Raw genomic sequence first — 5,006 nt, forward strand, 5'->3', positions numbered from 1 at the left:
AGGAAAATACTGGTTTGATTTCCCAATTTAGCTTCAAAACCTGTCAACATATTCTTTTCAGCAAACAAAAACATAACAGAAGGCAGTTTATATAAGATTCTACTCTATTTCCATAGATATAAGATGAAAATTATATGTACTGAACAATACATTTGAAATAATGGCAAATAACTACTCCTGCCTTTTTCAAATATTCAAAAATACATTAGAGTAACACTTTAACAGCTCTTTGTAGAAATAAAACACTTGTCAATGATATTTCAAAGCAGTCATAAGCTCAGCAATTACTTACTATGCTGTCATTCTAATTTTCTTTGAAATTTACAGAAACATCATGCCATTGAGTAAAGAATGACAATTTTTCATTACTTTAGCTAATGCTAAAAGGAAGTTGTTCTCAGCTCTCACTACTGATCGTTCTCCATTAGGGAAAACAGAACTTTAAAGGCAGCAGTTTGCTAGGGAACATGCAATGTCTTCTCTTATTTAAAGTGTACACTGAATTCACCCCTCACTGCAATGGTGTGAACAGAGGCAAATCATTGAAACCAGTCTACATAGGAGAATGAGGAAAGATGGGTGAGGAAAGAAGATATAGCTTTCTTTGCTGTAACTCCTCACAGGTGACTATCCTCTTTCTGACTGAAATGCGGGATCTACAGGAGTTAGTAACTATGCTACTATGTTCAGAGTGCTGTCTAAGGTTGCTTGAATTACCATTTCTAATCAAAACAAATGAACAAAAGCTACTTTAAAAAAAACACTCAAAACATTCCTTTTTCCCTGTATATATATAGTTATACTTGACCATTTCAGCCATCACTGGATTTTGCTTCCTATAGTTATCTAAAAGATAAGGCAATTTAGTCAAGTTTCTTTGTGGTTCCTACAGTAATGCAGTGTTTAAGAAAGTTGGGAGTAAATAATATTTAAACTGGAGATTATTCTTTCTACTGAGTTCGATTTCCCAAGTAAAATTGAATCGTTTTATCTTTCACAATGCAAAGGAGCTATAACAGTTCTTACACATCCTTCTGTGCAAAGCATGATCTTTTTATTCATGGGGGTCTTCTTCTCTGATCCACTAGCAAACAGTATTTACTATTCCGAAACACGTCATATTAATCCTTGTGAAGGCTGCCAGTATATGAGACATCAAAATGTAACAACGAAAAAATAGCTCATTTGCATGTTCTTTTTATGCTCAGTGTATTCAAATAACTTTCAAATAACTATAATGCTCAATAGCTGCATATCACACAGCTGGACTTTCAAGTCAGCTATTACAAAATCAGCAAGCCATTTGAAAACCATGACTTCCCATGCCCGAGTCCATACTCCCAGTTGTGTTTGTATTAATTGCTATATTATTCTACATACAGTGTTTATTCTCAGAAAATGTTCTGTAATCAGCAAACCCTCATAGTTATTCAGAGCTTGAGGTGCATATACCCTCCCTGAATAAAGACTAGCAAAGCAACTGTCCAGATGGCTTCTCTGTATCCTGGGAAGAGGATCTATGAGGAGGATCTATCTTTCCATCATCTCCATGCTGTCCTTAGGGCCTTCTCTGCTCTCACCCTGACTAATGTTAGTATTCCACTGGAGAACACAGGAAAAAAGCTTCAAATGTCACAGAGACTGATTCCTTCTCCTTCCATGCAGCCTATTATCTCCAGAGCTGATCTGTAGCTTTGATGGCTTTGGCAGGAAGGTGAAACTTTATTAATCAGCTCAGTACTGAAATGATGAGGGGGGCATTTTGTAACATTAATATTTTCAAATTGGAAAAAAAAAAGTTGGAGTGCAGGGTTTTCTGCTGACCTTCCATGTTAAGAACACTCTGCAGAACCTATTCCCCAGCACCACACGTTGGGAGAAACAACTGCAAGGTATCAACAAGCAACCTGCACATCACCAGGGCAGTTCTTCCTTTAGGTTCTGCTATTTCAATTACCTTAATAAATATAGATCACATAATTAACATAACACCTTTCTGTACCAAAGATTTTGAGATGTATGCAGCAGATTACTGTGGGGTTTTTGTCATCTTTCCCCCAGGTACACTCATTTTTTCATCTGTTATGCCTAACCATCTCGTGAATTTCCAGTTCTTATATCTCCTGCTGCTTTTAGTTTCTGTTGTTTTTTTTTTCATTAGCCTTCTAGTTTGTCACCCAACTGATATTATTTATTATATCTCTGTCCTTTTCTCATAAATTGCTTTCTATTTCACTTTATTCTAGTCTCCATTATTTTATTACTTGATCTTTCACTTTCAAAAACTATAATCTAGTTTTCTTTCCTCATATAATGTGAAATTCTTTCCTCATATAAAACCCAAATATGTCATTGGTTGAATTCAAGAAAGTTCTAAGTTTCTCCACAAATTCATGATTTGAACATGGGAGTGAGGAATTGGCTGTTTGGTGCCTACTTATTTAAAGGCAGGAGACCAAATGCCCCAGTATTCATTTAACAAGAGTATATTCACTTATTATGTTTCTATATCAATAAACCAGGATGGTATCAGCAAATCACAAACAAGTGCATCTCCAAGACATATGTTTTGTCCTTTCTTTTGTTAGATTATTGAGGCATAAGACTGAAATCAGAAATAAACAACAGAGTTAAGCTGTTTGAGCTAGATATCTGAGAGATTTTGACTTGAAAAATTCTTCATTTGGGTTGGTTTGTTTGAGACTTAAAACTAATTTCTACGGGAAATGAGCTGAAATGTTGATTGATTGGGAAAATACATAGTTTCCACTGAAAACAAGTAGTAACTCTTCCTTTTTCTTCCTGCTTCAATCTGATAACAGTGGCAAGTCAATATCATCCCCAATAAACTAAAGGAGTTCAAGTGATCTTGTAGAGAGGATAATCATCTTTGAGTGGAATTCAGGTATGTCAATATATTTTAAAAAATAAATAGTAAAATATCTCTATTAGAAGCATTATTTGTGATGTACTGCTTCTAAGAAAAAAACACATGTACTTACAATGTAATTGTATTTAACATAAAAAGCTTAAAGGAAAATAAATAATAAATCAGACTAGGAAAAGTTATTGTTAAAAGCACATTGGTATGTTTCCCTTAGTCCTTCTCAAATTTGAGCCTTACCTCTGGTAACAGCTTTTGTAATTTACTGGGATATTGTTAAGCAGACTGTATTGTATATGGCACAGAATTTTCATCTATTTTCCAAGAATGCTTTTCTTAGACTTTAGGATTCTCAGGCATTTTTAAGAGGAGATTAAAAAACTATCTCTCAGGAACAGTTTTGATGTAGTGGATCATATCTTTTGATGGAGAAATAGCTTAGACAGAATCTTAAGGTGCCTTCCATCTCTATTTTCTAATTTTACGATCTCACAAACACATACTTTAATTTGGAAGTAGCCTCTCTTTTGTGTAGTCTGTTGGTTTTCTTTTGGTATTTTTCGTTAAGGAACTATATTCTTAAACCCTGCTCTTTTCTGACAGGCAGTGATTGACACATCTTTTTTTAAGCAATCAACTGGTTCTTGACACATTTTTAATCCATTTCTTTTTTCAGATATTTGCCTCTTTTCAAGAAATTACCTCTGAGGTTACCATGGGTCTCCCTTCATTATCATATTTCTTTCAGTTTTCAGGATACCACATTAGGAATCAACCAAACCAGTTTCATCTCCATTTGTCTCCTATATGCCCTACTTAGTATTTTGCTTCTTTATTTTTTGTTTGCTTGTTTGTTTTGTGTTTCCCCTTTGTTATAAATGCACTGTATTTTATCTGTTTTCTGGTATCCTAGCACAAAGTTTTCATCTGAAATAACGGAACTGGTTGTTTTTCTTTCTTCTTTAGGTGGATGAGGATGAGGTTTCTATAAATAAAACAAAAGATCATCTATATATTATACAATTTAATACTGTTCCCAGTAATCTTGGAGCGGGGGGTGGGGATGTGGGCAGGGAAAGTACCTATTCAGCAAAGTCTTTGAAACTGAGCTAACATACAGTATTCCTCCTGAAGTATTCAAATGCACATCAGTAGATCTAGCAATGACACACAGTCTTTGACATCGAAGAATTGAAAAAAAATCCACATAGCTACAGAAGGCTGTCTCCCACACAGTAATTACCTTGTCATTTTTCTTTTAGTATATCAGTACCATTTTAAACATAACAAAAAAATTACATTTTGCCACTGTGTTTCTGAGTTAATGGAAAAAAGCTTTCATGGAGTCCCCTGGGAGTTCAGGTCTGTGTGTGCAGAAATGGTAAGAGAAATCATAAAATGGGATATTTTTCAGATACGAAAAAAATTTTTTCAAATATTATTGTTTAATGACATGGAAAAAAGAGAGCCAAAACAATTGCAGCAAAAGAATCACAAATATCCTGTACTAACATATTAATATTCCAGGGGATTTAATGGTCTGACTACCGACTTGATTTCATTGCATGTGATTTGTAATTAACACCTAGAACTTTATACTCTAATGTGGACTAGCTCTGAGAGTTAGGACTTACACATACGGGAACTTGTTTCCCTTTGAATAGTTAGCAAGAATATCCTCAGTTGTTCTACAGAACTCTGTTAAGGGATGTGAGATATAAAAGAACACTGAGTGGAAGGATGGCAGAAATTATCTGACACCCCTTTGTATGGTTCTGGACAGGAAGCCTACATGTAGTCCTGCTACGTCTCCCCGCCCAGACAATAATTGTTTTCAAGCTAAACCAGATTGTGGAACAGGGCTGCTTCTTGTCCCATGTGTCGTATATCAGAGGGATTTTCTAATAAAGTACTTCAGAGCCATGGACAAGAAATAATTTTTCTGACTGAAAGCATGGGTTTTTATTTGATTTTTTTTCTCAGTATGAACAGGTATTAAAAAAGATTATACTATTAATGTTTAATTCATGTTGTAGAATTGTGCCTGGTGCTTCCTAACAGGAAGCACCTTAATTTTCCTAAATGCATTTTCTGAAAGTAATTAGCAACTTGAAGCAGGGAA

The 5,006-nt window shown here is 34.8% G+C and overlaps 1 long non-coding RNA gene across 1 annotated transcript; it reads left to right on the forward strand.

The window, feature by feature from the left end:
- Positions 1-1,899: 1,899 nt before the first annotated feature.
- On the forward strand, positions 1,900-4,798 carry LOC127472452 (uncharacterized). Its single transcript, XR_007905009.1, has 3 exons — positions 1,900-2,061; positions 2,823-2,905; positions 4,668-4,798. It is a non-coding gene; the product is annotated as an uncharacterized LOC127472452 (long non-coding RNA).
- The last annotated feature ends 208 nt before the right edge of the window (positions 4,799-5,006 follow it).

This window comes from Manacus candei, unplaced genomic scaffold, assembly GCF_025592945.1.
Source record: "Manacus candei isolate 608988 ecotype Guabito, Panama unplaced genomic scaffold, ASM2559294v1 h1tg000028l, whole genome shotgun sequence".
In the NCBI taxonomy this organism is placed as follows: Eukaryota; Metazoa; Chordata; class Aves; order Passeriformes; family Pipridae; genus Manacus; species Manacus candei.